This window comes from Somniosus microcephalus, chromosome 15, assembly GCF_052327205.1.
Source record: "Somniosus microcephalus isolate GS21.2 chromosome 15, FLI_Smic_1.0, whole genome shotgun sequence".
NCBI classification, from domain to species: domain Eukaryota; kingdom Metazoa; phylum Chordata; class Chondrichthyes; order Squaliformes; family Somniosidae; genus Somniosus; species Somniosus microcephalus.
In genome coordinates this window covers 47,800,554-47,812,380 of record NC_141001.1, presented here as the reverse complement: position 1 = coordinate 47,812,380, position 11,827 = coordinate 47,800,554, and positions in this window count along the sequence as shown.

Below are 11,827 nucleotides of genomic sequence, written 5' to 3'. Positions count from 1 at the left end.
TGAAAGATGGAACCCTTCCTTAACTTTCAATTACTGTTGTACGTATGTTCCACAACAACAACTTGCATTTATATTGCACATTTAACATAAAACATCCCAAGGCACTTTACACGAGCGTTACCAGACAAAACTTGACACTTCGCCACATAGAGATATTAGGATAGGTGACCAAAAGCTTGGTGGAAGAGGTAAGTTTTAAGGAGCAGCTTAAAGGCGAGAGCGAGAGAGGCTTAGAGGGAATTTCATAGCTTGGAGCCTATGCAGCTGAAGGCACAGCCACCAATGGGAGAGCTATGAAAATCGAGAATGTGCAAAAAGGCCAGAATTGGAGAGTGCAGTGATCTTGGAGGGTTGATGGGCTCGAGGAGTTTAGAGCTAGGGAGAGGCATGGCCATGGAGCGATTTGAAAACTGATGATTTTTAAATTGAGGTGTTGCCGGACCAGGAGCCAATGTATGTCAGCGAGCACTAGGGTGATGGGTGAATGGGACTTGGTGCGAGATAGGATACAGGCAGCATAGTTTTGGAGGAGATTACGTTTACGGAGGATTCAAGGTGGGAGGCTGGCCAGGAGAGCATTGGAATAGTCTACGGTGAGTTTGCAAATTAATTCAAGTCTACTAACCACTAATGGGTGGTGGGGAAGTTAATGGAACCCATTATTGGGGACAAAATAAACTTTCATTTGGAAAGGCATGGGTTAATCAAGGAGAGCCAGTATACATGTGTTAAAGGTAAATCATGTCTGAGTAACTTGATTGAATTCTTTGATGTAACAGAAGGTTGATCAAGGTTGTGCAGATGTATATATGGACTTTCGGAAGGCATTCGACAGTGCCACACAGGAAGCTTATTGAGAAGATGGAAGCCCATGGAATTGAGGGGAGAGTCGATAAAAATTTGGCTGACAGAAAGCAAAGGGTGGTGGTGGATGGATGTTTTTCAGACTGGAGTTGGTTTGCAGTGGTGTTCCTCAAAGGTCAGTGTTGTGTCCATTACTCTGCAATTTTTACAAACAACCTTGACTTGGGTGTAGGGAGGGGCATTATAAAGTTTGCAGATGATAGAAACATGGCAAAAGAATAGATCACAATGAGGATAGTTACAGGCTTCAGAATGACAGACAGGATGGTGAAATGGGCAGAAGCATGGCAGATGGAGTTCAATGTGGAGAAGTGTGAAGTGATGCACTTTGGGAGGACTAATTGAAAGACTAACTATAAATGGCATGATTTTGAAAAGTGCAGATGAGCAGAGAGATCTTGGTGTCCATATACACAAAACCTTAAAGGTGGCAGGGAAAGTTGATAAGGTGGTTAAAATAGCATATGGGTTACTTTGGTTTTAGAGGCATAGAATAGAAAAGCAAAGAGATCATGCTAGAACTTTATAAATCACTGGTTAGGCCTCAGCTGGAGAATTGTGGACAATTCTGGGCACCACACTTCAGGAAAGATGTAAAGGCCTTAGAAGGGGTACAGAGGAGGTTTACCAGGATGTTACCCGGGGTGAGGGACTTCAGTTATGAGGAGAGGATGGTAAAGTTAGGATTGTTCTCCTTGGAACAGAGAAGGTTCAGAGGTGACCTAAGAGGTTTTCAAGATGATGAGCGGTTTTGATAGAGTAAATAGGAAAAAATTATTCCCTCTGAGGAGTCAACCAATAACTAGAGGTCATGGATTTACAATCATTGGAAAAAAAATCTAGAGAGGAGATGAGGAGAAATTTTTTCACTCAGTTGTCAGGATCTGGAACGGTGGTGGAAGCTGATTCCTAAATAAGTTTAAAAGGGAGTTGGACAGGTTCTTGAGGATGAGAAACTTACAGGGTTGTGGACAAAAAGCGGGGATGTGGGACTAAGCACGACTGCTCTTTAAAAGAGTCAGCACAGGCACAACGGGCTGAATGGCCTCCTGTGCTGTTAAGTTTCTATGAATCTACCTTTACCAGCACTACTGGTTTGCAACCCAATGCTGCTATTATTGGTAATGTTCCCAAACCAATCAAGTTATTGTTCTCGGCATTCCTGATTTCTAAACCAGTGAAAAGCTACCATTCCTTCTCAGTGAACAGTGGCTGTTGCTACTTTTGGCAACCTCTCTGATTTTTAGTTTGTCAGTAGCTTATATTCAATATTCAGGAAAGACTGGCAAAAAGGAAAAGGAGGTGGGGTAGCATTGCTGGTTAAAGAGGAGATTAACACAATAGTAAGGAAGGATATTAGCTGTGATGATGTGGAATCTGTATGGGCAGAGCGGAGAAATACCATGGGGCAGAAAACGTTGGAGTTGTATACAGACCCCCAAACAATAATGCTAAGGTTGGGGATGGCATTAAACGGGAAATTAGAGATGCGTGCAATAAGGGCACAGCAGTTATCATGGGTGACTTTAATCTACATATAGATTGGGCTAACCAAATTAGTAACAATACTGTGGAGGAGGAATTCCTGGAGTGTATACGGGCTGGTTTCCTGGACCGATATGTCGAGGAACCAACTAGAGATCAGGCCATCTTAGAAACATAGAAGATAGGAGCAGGAGTAGGCCATTCGGCCCCTCGAGCCTGCTCCGCCATTCAATGAGATCATGGGTGATCATCCAAATTCAGCACCCTGTCCCTGCCTTCTCCCCATATCCCTTGATCCCTTTAGCCTTAAGAAATATATCCAACTCCTTCTTGAATATATTTAATGAATTGGCCTCCACTGCCTTCTGTGGTAGAGAATTCCACAGGTTCACCACTCTCTGGGTGAAGAAATTCCTCCTCATCTCTGTCCTAAATGGCTTACCCCTTATCCTTAGACTGTGACCCCCGGTTCTGGACTCCCCGGCCATCGGGAACATTCTTCCTGCATCCAGTCTGTCCAGTCCTGTTAGAATTTTATAAGTTTCAATGAGATCCCCTCTCATTCTTCTAAACTCCAGCGAGTATAAGCCCAATCGACCCAATCTCTCCTCATACGTCATTCCTGCCATCCCAGGTATCAGTCTGGTGAATCTTTGCTGCACTCCCTCCATGGCAAGAACATCCTTCCTCACATAAGGTGACCAAAACCGCACACAATACTCAAGGTGTGGTCTCACCAAGGCCCTGTACAACTGAAGCAAGACATCCTTGTTCTTGTCTCGAACCCCCTCGCGACATACACAAAGCTGGGTGGGCGTGTGTGCTTTGAGGAGGATGCCGAGAAACTCGGTATGATTTGGGCAGATCTCGGCATCCTCCTCACAGCACACACGCCCACCCAGATTTGTGTCGTCTGCAAACTTGGAGATATTACATCTAGTTCCCTCGTCTAGATCATTAATATATATTGTGAATAGCTGGGGTCCTAGCACCGATCCCTGCGGTACCCCACTAGTCACTGCCTGCCACTCAGAAAAAGACCTGTTTATTCCAACTCTTTGCTTCCTGTCTGTCAACCAGTTCTCTATCCAAGTCAGTACCTTGCCCCCAATCCCATGTGCTTTAACTTTACATGCTAATCTCTTATGTGGGACCTTATCGAAAGCCTTCTGAAAGTCCAAATACACCACATCCACTGGTTCTCCCTTATCTATTCTACCAATTATATCCTCAAAAAATTCCAGTAGATTAGTCGAGCACGATTTACCTTTTGTAAATCCATGTTGACTTTGTCCGATCCTGTCGCTGTTTTCCAAGTGCTCTGCTATTACATCTTTTATAATGGACTCTAGCATTTTCCCCACTACTGATGTCAGGCTTACCGGTCTATAATTCCCTGTTTTCTCTTCTCCACCTTTTTTGAATAGTGGGGTTACATTAGCTACCCTCCAATCCTTGGGAACTATTCCAGAGTCTGTAGAATTTTGGAAGATGACCAGCAATGCATCTACTATTTCTAGGGCCACTTCCTTAAGTACCCTAGGATGTAGATTATCAGGCCCTGGGGATTTACCGGCCTTCAACCCCGGCAATTTCCCTAACACCATTTCCCTACAAATACTGATTTCATTCAGTTCCTCCCTCTCATTAGAACCTATGTTCCCTGACATCTCTGGGAGGTTATTTGTGTCCTCCTTTGTGAAGACAGAACCAAAGTATGTATTTAATTGGCCTGCCATTTCTTTGTTCCCCATTATAAATTCCCCTGATTCTGACTGCAAGGGACCTATACTTGACTTCACCAATTGTTTTCTCTTCACATATCTATAGAAGCTTTTACAGTTAGTTTTTATGTTCCCTGCAAGCTTACTCTCATACTCTATTTCCCCCCTCTTAATTAATCCCTTTGTCCTCCTTTGCTGAATCTTAAACTGCTCCCAATCCTCAGGTTTACTGCTTTTTCTGGCCAATTTATATGTCCTCTCCTTGGATCTTATGCTATCCCCAATTTCCCTTGTTAGCCACGGTTGAGTCACCTTTTTTGTTTTATTTTTATACCGAACAGGGATGAACAAATTCTGTAGTTCATCCATGCGATCTTTAAATGTTTGCCATTGCCTATCCACCATCAACCCTTTAAGTAATGTTCCCCAATCCATCCTAGCCAACTTGCGCCTCATACCATCGTAGTTTCCTTTATTTAAATTCAGGACCCTAGTCTGAGTCAAATATGTCACTTTCCATCTTAATGAAGAATGCGATCATATTATGATCGCTCTGCCCCAAGGGGCCTTGCACAAGATTGCTAATTAATGTAGAACGACAATGGGAAACATTTAAAGCGGTGTTCAACGGAGTGCAAGAAAAATAGTTTCCGCTAAAAGGAAAGAATAAACTAAACGATAATGCGACTCCATGGATGAATAAAGCCGTGAGAACAATTGAGGGTAAGGAAAGAGGCATACATTAAGTACGTAGACATCAGGGGAGTGCATAATAAAAGAGAATATGAAAAGATTAGGAGAGAAATCAAAAAAACAATTAGGAGCTATGAAATTAAATTATCAAGGAACATCAAACAAAATAGTAAAATATTTTATAGGCACATCAATAAAAAAAGGGAAAGTTGAGATGGGAATAGGGCCATTAAAGGGATAGGATTATACTACAGGTAACAATAGAAAGATGGCAAAAATATTAAATATTTATTTTGCTACAGTATTTACCAGGGAGATAGAGCAGGTGCACATGACATTGGATGATGAGATTAGTAATGAGATAATTGCACTTAAAATTAAAAAAGGGGATATATTAAATAAATTAATCAAACTCAAAGAGGATAAAACCCCTGGTCTGGATGGATTGCATCCATGCATTTTAAAATAATTTAGGGAAGAGATAGCAGAGGTATTACTACGCATATTTAATAATTCATTAGAAACAGGTATTGTGCCAGAGGACTGGTGGATAGCTAACATAATATTGATATTTAAGAAGGGGGATAGAACATATCCAGGGAATTATGGACTAGTCAGCTTAACATCGATGGTAGGAAAAATAATGGAATCCCTACTAAAGGAGAAAATAGAACATCTCGAAACCAAAATTATAATAATGAATAGTCAGCATGAATTTCAAAAGGGAAGGTCTTGCTTGACCAACCTCATTGAATTTTTTGAAGAGGTAACAGAGTAGACAATGGTAATGCAGTAGATGTAATTTATCTGGATTTTCAAAAGACCTTCGATAAGGTACCTCATAAGAGACTAATGACAAAGGTCAGAGAACGCGGAGTCTGGGGACAAGTAGCAGAATGGATTGCTGGCTGGCTTCAGGACAGAAAGCAGAGAGTAGGAATAAAAGGTAGCTATTCACAGTGAGAGAAGGTGGGTAGTGGTGTTCCACAAGGATCAGTGCTGGGACCACTGCTGCTCACATTACATTAGCGATTTAGACATAGGAATCAAAAACACAATTTCTAAATTTGCGGATGACACCAAATTGGGGGGGATAGTCAATACTGAGGAGGACTGCAACAAGTTACAGGAGGACATTAATAAATGCGCAGAATGAGCATATAATTCGCAAATGAATTTCAACACAGATAAATGTGAGGTATATTTTGGTAGGAAGAATAGGGAGGTCACATCACTTGGAGGTTGCGAGTCTCGGTGTGGTAGAGGAACAAAGGACTCTAGGAGTACAAATACACAAATCACTAAAAGTTGTGACATAGGTTAACAAGGCCATAAAAAAAAAGCAAACCAAGCACTAGGATTTATTTCTAGAGGAATAGAATTGAAAAGTAGAGAAGTTATGCTAAACCTGTATCGAACCTTGGTTAGACCACACTTAGAGTACTGCGTGCAGTTCTGGTTGCTATATTATAAAAAGGATATAGAGGCACTGGAGAGGGTGCAGAGAAGATTTACAGGCATGATACCAGAAATGCGAGGGTATACATATCAGGAAAGGATGAACAGGCTGGATCTCTTTTCTCTTGAAAAAAGAAGGCTGAGAGGTGACCTAATAGAGGTCTTTAAAATTATGAAAAATTTTGATAGAGTGGATACAGAGAGAATGTTTCCACTTGTGGGGAAGAGCATAACTAGAAGCCATCAATATAAGATAGTCACCAAGAAATCCAATAGGGAATTCAGAAAAAACTTCTTTACTCAAAGAGTGGTGAGAATGTGGAATTCGCTACCACAGGGAGTGGTTAAAGTGAATAGTATAGATGCATTTAAGGGGAGGCTAGACAAGCATATGAGGGAAAAGGGAATAGATGGTTATGCTGATAAATTTAGATGAGGAAAGACTGGAGGAGGCTCGTGTGGAGCATAAACGCCGGCATAGACTGGTTGGGCCGAATGGCCTGTTTCTGTGCCGTATATCCTATGTAATCCTATGTAATATAATCCTATGTGTTGGAGTGTCTCCACCTTGCACTCCAGCTCAATGACTGAGCGGAGCGATTCGTGATGGAGACATCTCCTGCAGACGTGTTTGCTCGGGACAGTCTCGCCGTCCACAAACTCCCAGATACTGCAGTTCAGACTCACAACCTGCCCTGCCATATCTTAGACTGGCCTTATTTTATTTATTTAATTAGTTAAAGTCTTTATTCAATGATTATTTATAGATATATTAAATAGTTTAACTAGTTAAGCTATAAATTTGATAGTTATAGTTTCCCCCACCTAGTTTAAACCACTATCCTAGGTTAGAGAGATAAAAAACCTTAATACTCACCAACCAATTGCCTACCTGCTGTCCTGTGACGTCATTTTTTGGGGGAAATCGTCGACAGTTCCGCCACTCCTGGTGTCTCCAATCAGGTCAGCGCTGTTTCCCCTGCTGCTTTATGCTCTGCTACTGGTGATGAGACATTGCTTTTATCTGGACTTTTAAAAAATGTCAGAGAGCGAAGTAAAGATTGGGACTCTCGCATGGGATGAGGTAGAAAGAAGCTGAAATATCATAAACAAACCAAAAAAAATTTAAGTTTTTTAAAAATTGTAATTTTTATCATAATGGAGAAATTTAACACTCCACAAATATAAAAAATAGATTTTTGGGGCCAGAACATTTGTTTACCAGTCAATACACTGTTAATACCCTAGTTCCACCTATTCCAACAAGACTTAATATTTAATGGGGTATTTAACAGCAATATTAATGCAGTAAAGCCTGATTACACTGATTGCTGGCTATGGGGTGGGAGGGGCTTCCACAGCGCAGCCAGTGTCGGAGCAGTGAATGACTGACCACAACTTCAGGATTTCCGCAATAAAAACAGAAAATGCTGGAATTACTCAGGAGGTCAAGGGCATCTGCAGAGAGAGAAAGATTTAACGTTTCAGGTCGATGACCCTTCGTCAGTTTCCAGCATCCGCAGTCTTTTGCTTTTGTATGAGGATTTCCGCGTTTAGATGCTGCAATGTATGTACCTTTAAGGGGGAAACTACTTTTTACAGCTCATGTATACTGTAGTACCGGCAGTGACCACACCTGTATATAACGCCGAGTAGTAATCTGTACAGATCAGTTGCAGTCTGAGCCATGTTGAGTAAACACCGTTTGTACCATTCTCCGCGGTCTGTGTCTGATTATACATGGACGTAACATTGGCGACGAGGCAGGTTCGAACCTACCTGCAACTCTGCATCACCTCCCGGGGATTCATTCCTGGAGATCAGTGGATTGGAGGTCAAGGCCAGAGACTCGGGCGTCGACCACGGGCAACCGCCCAGTCATCCAGCAGAGACTTGAGAATTGCGGGGGAGGCTGTCGAGAGCCAGGCTTGGCTTTCCAGTCGAGGTGGTCCAGTGAAACGGGCTGGCAACAGGTAGTGCGCAGACCCTTCCCGGACAGCGGCGGGCTAGAACCCAACCGAGCGGCGTCGACGGGGGAGAGAGAGAGAGGGCAGAGTGCACAGGGTGCAGCCAGTGTTCAGGGGCCGAGCAGCGTCGGAGAGAGGGAGAGAGAGAAGCGCGTGAAACCTACAGGGCGCCGCCATTGCCACAAGAACCGCCGGGAGCGGCGTCAGCAGCAGCGGGGGAGGAAGGAAAGCGCGGGAGATGCCATTTTAAACCACACCCAAAATGCCGAAGAGTGGCAGTATCACCGCATTTGACAATGAAGTCAAAGATTGGACTACATATGTCGAACGAATAGAGGTGTACTGCGAGGCAAATGAGGTGTCGGATGACAACAAAGCGTCGGTATTGTTAAATTTAATGGGTGCAAAGACGTATGGTTTATTACGAAATCTAGTAACCCCAAGGAAGCCAATGGAAAAGAGTTTTGAAGACATAGTAACGATACTAAAGGGACAATTAAACCCCACACCGCTGCTGATAGCAGAAAGATTCAAGTTTCACAAACGGAACCAGCATAAGGATGAAAGCAATGCTGATTATTTAACAGAACTGCGCAAACTATCAAAACACTGCCAGCTTGGAGCGGGACTGGCAGATACCTCAAGGGACAAGTTTGTGTGTGGGCTTCAAAGTGAAGGAACCCAGAAACGGCTTTTATCTGAAAAGGACCTTACGCTGGAAAAGGCTTTCAGCATTGTGGTATCATATAAAGCAGCAGCACGGGGCGCTGCAGAGATACAACAGAGACTGCAAGAATATGGCACAAACGAAATGTCATATGGAACAGAGAAGTGCTATCGCTGCGGCAGAACAACACACGACCAGAATGATTGCTGGTTCAAAGACAAAGTGTGCAGACAGTGTGGAAAAGTAGGACACATAGCACGAGTCTGCAGGTCAGGAAAGAAAACCAGCAATAAGAAACCTACCAAAGGAAAGTACCAGAAGGTACATAAGATGACGGAGAATAGTTCAGACGAACAAAAGAGTGATAACGACTCCGAAAGCAGGGAACTGAGTTGTCTGAAACTACATAATGTGATCACAATGGAGGATCACTGAACCATTTGGGTCACTCTCAAGATAGCAGGAGTCCAGGTAAAGATGGAATTGGACACAGGATCAGCCCTAACAGTCATAAACCGACGGGACTACGAGCGGCTATTCTCACACATACCCTTGAGAGACACAAAAATTATTTTGAAGACGTACACGGGGCAAAAAGTCTACCCCAAAGGAAAAATAAGGGTGACCGTTATATATAACGGTAAGGAAACACCAAAACTAGACCTGTATGTATTGCAAGATGGAGGACCACCATTACTGGGACGTGAATGGATCCGGAAAATACAACTGGATTGGCATTCCATACGGGCACTGACTGTGGCTGACAAAAAGGATGACGACGTCACACCTGGGCGACTGTCAAAGATCCTAACTGACGCGAAAGAAGTGTTCCAGCAAGGACTCGGAACACTAAAAGGCATGACAGCGACGATTAAAATTGAAGAAAACGCAAGCCCAAAATTTTTTAAGGCCAGACCGGTACCTTATGCAATCCGCCCAGCCGTCGAAGCAGATGGAGAGTCTGGAACGTTCAGGTGTACTGTCCAAGGTAGACTGGAGCGAGTGGGCTACACCCATCGTCCCTGTGATGAAAAAGTCGTTGAGCAGCACGCCTGGGGAACCAAAGAAGGTTCGCATCTGTGGGGACTTTAAGGTAACAGTGAACCCGATCCTTCACACTGTACAATATCCACTTCCGCGGATTGAAGATATTTTCGCCTCGCTATCTGGAGGGAAACGCTTCACTAAGATTGATCTGGCCCAGGCGTATCTGCAAATGGAGGTAGAAGAAGCATCAAAAAAATACCTCACAATCAACACCCATAAAGGTCTCTACCAATACAACCGGCTGGTATTCGGGGTAGCATCAGCTCCGGCTATTTGGCAGAGGGCAATGGAACAAGTCCTGCAAGGGATCCCAGGGACCCAGTGTTATTTGGACGCCATCCTGGTCACGGGTGAAAATGACAGTGATCACCTTGCCAACCTGGAGCAGGTGCTCACTAGATTGCAGGAATATGGGCTCCGAGCTAACCGCCCCAAATGCGAGTTTTTTAGAAAACAAATCTCGTATTGTGGCCACGTTATCGATAAAGAGGGGTTACATAAGTCCCCAGAGAAGATTGAGGCAGTAGTCAAGGCTCCAGCACCGGAAAATGTGTCACAACTGAGGTCGTTCCTCGGGCTGGTAAACTACTACCATAAGTTCTTGCCAAATTTGTCTACAATACTACACCCACTGAACACCCTACTGCAAACTGGGGTGCCATGGAAGTGGAGTGACGAATGTAGACGAGCTTTCCAGAAGAGCAAAACACTAATCACATCGAAAGAGGTATTGGCCCATTACAACCCAGCATTACCAATTCGGTTGGCATGTGATGCGTCACCCTACGGCATTGGAGTGGTGCTGTCGCACAAATTCTCGGACGGCTCAGAGAGGCCAATAGCCTTTGCGTCACGATCACTAACCTCAGCCGAGCGTAACTACGCCCAGATTGACAGGGAGGCCCTCAGCCTAGTGTGGGGAGTGAAAAAGTTCAATCACTATCTGCACGGGCAGAAATTCACCTTGCTGACTGATCACCAGCCTCTTGTCTCCATTTTTAATCCGAAGAAGGGCGTTCCGGTGATGACTGCGCAACGACTACAAAGATGGTCACTTTTTCTAGGGGCGCACCACTATGAGATTGAATATAAGGGCACGAAACAGCATGGAAATGCTGATGGGCTATCACGCCTGCCACTGCCTACTGCGGAGGAAGCACCAGCAATGGATCCTGTCGAAATATTCCATTCGACTATAGTTGAATACCTACCGGTAACTAACACTTGTATCGAAAAGGAAACCCGAAATGACTCGACACTGTCTCGGGTATATGATTTGACGGTGAAGGGATGGCCAGCACATGGCGACTCACTGTTGCCAGCATTCTCGACAAGGAGAGAACAGCTGTCAGTGTGCCGGGGGACCTTGATGTGTGGATCCCGAGTGGTAATTCCACCCAAGTTAAGGGATAGAGTGCTCAATGAGCTTCATGAGGGTCATCTGGGAGGGGTAAAAATGAAAAGCCTAGCCAGGGCTTATGTGTGGTGGCCGGGAATCGATAAACAAATCAAGGACCTGACCAAGAGCTGCTCAGGATGCCAGAAAGCCCAAAATGCACCACCACAGGCCCCTCTACACCCATGGGAGTGGCCCTCATCTCCATGGCAATGGGTGCATATTGATTTTGCTGGTCCATTCATGGACTCAATGTTTTTAATAGCCGTGGATGCGCACTTGAAATGGCCTGAGGTCATCAAAATGTCCTCCACCACCACGGAGAAAACTATTGCAGTCCTACGGACCATTTTTGCCAGGAATGGCTTGCCAGAACAGATTTGCTCCGACAACGGACCACAGTTTGTGTCCGAAGAGTTCCGGAGGTTCTTGAAAAAGAATAGGGTAAGGCATTACACATCCACCCCGTATCATCCAGCCACAAATGGATTGGCTGAGAGGTTCGTACAAACCTTTAAGAAGGCAA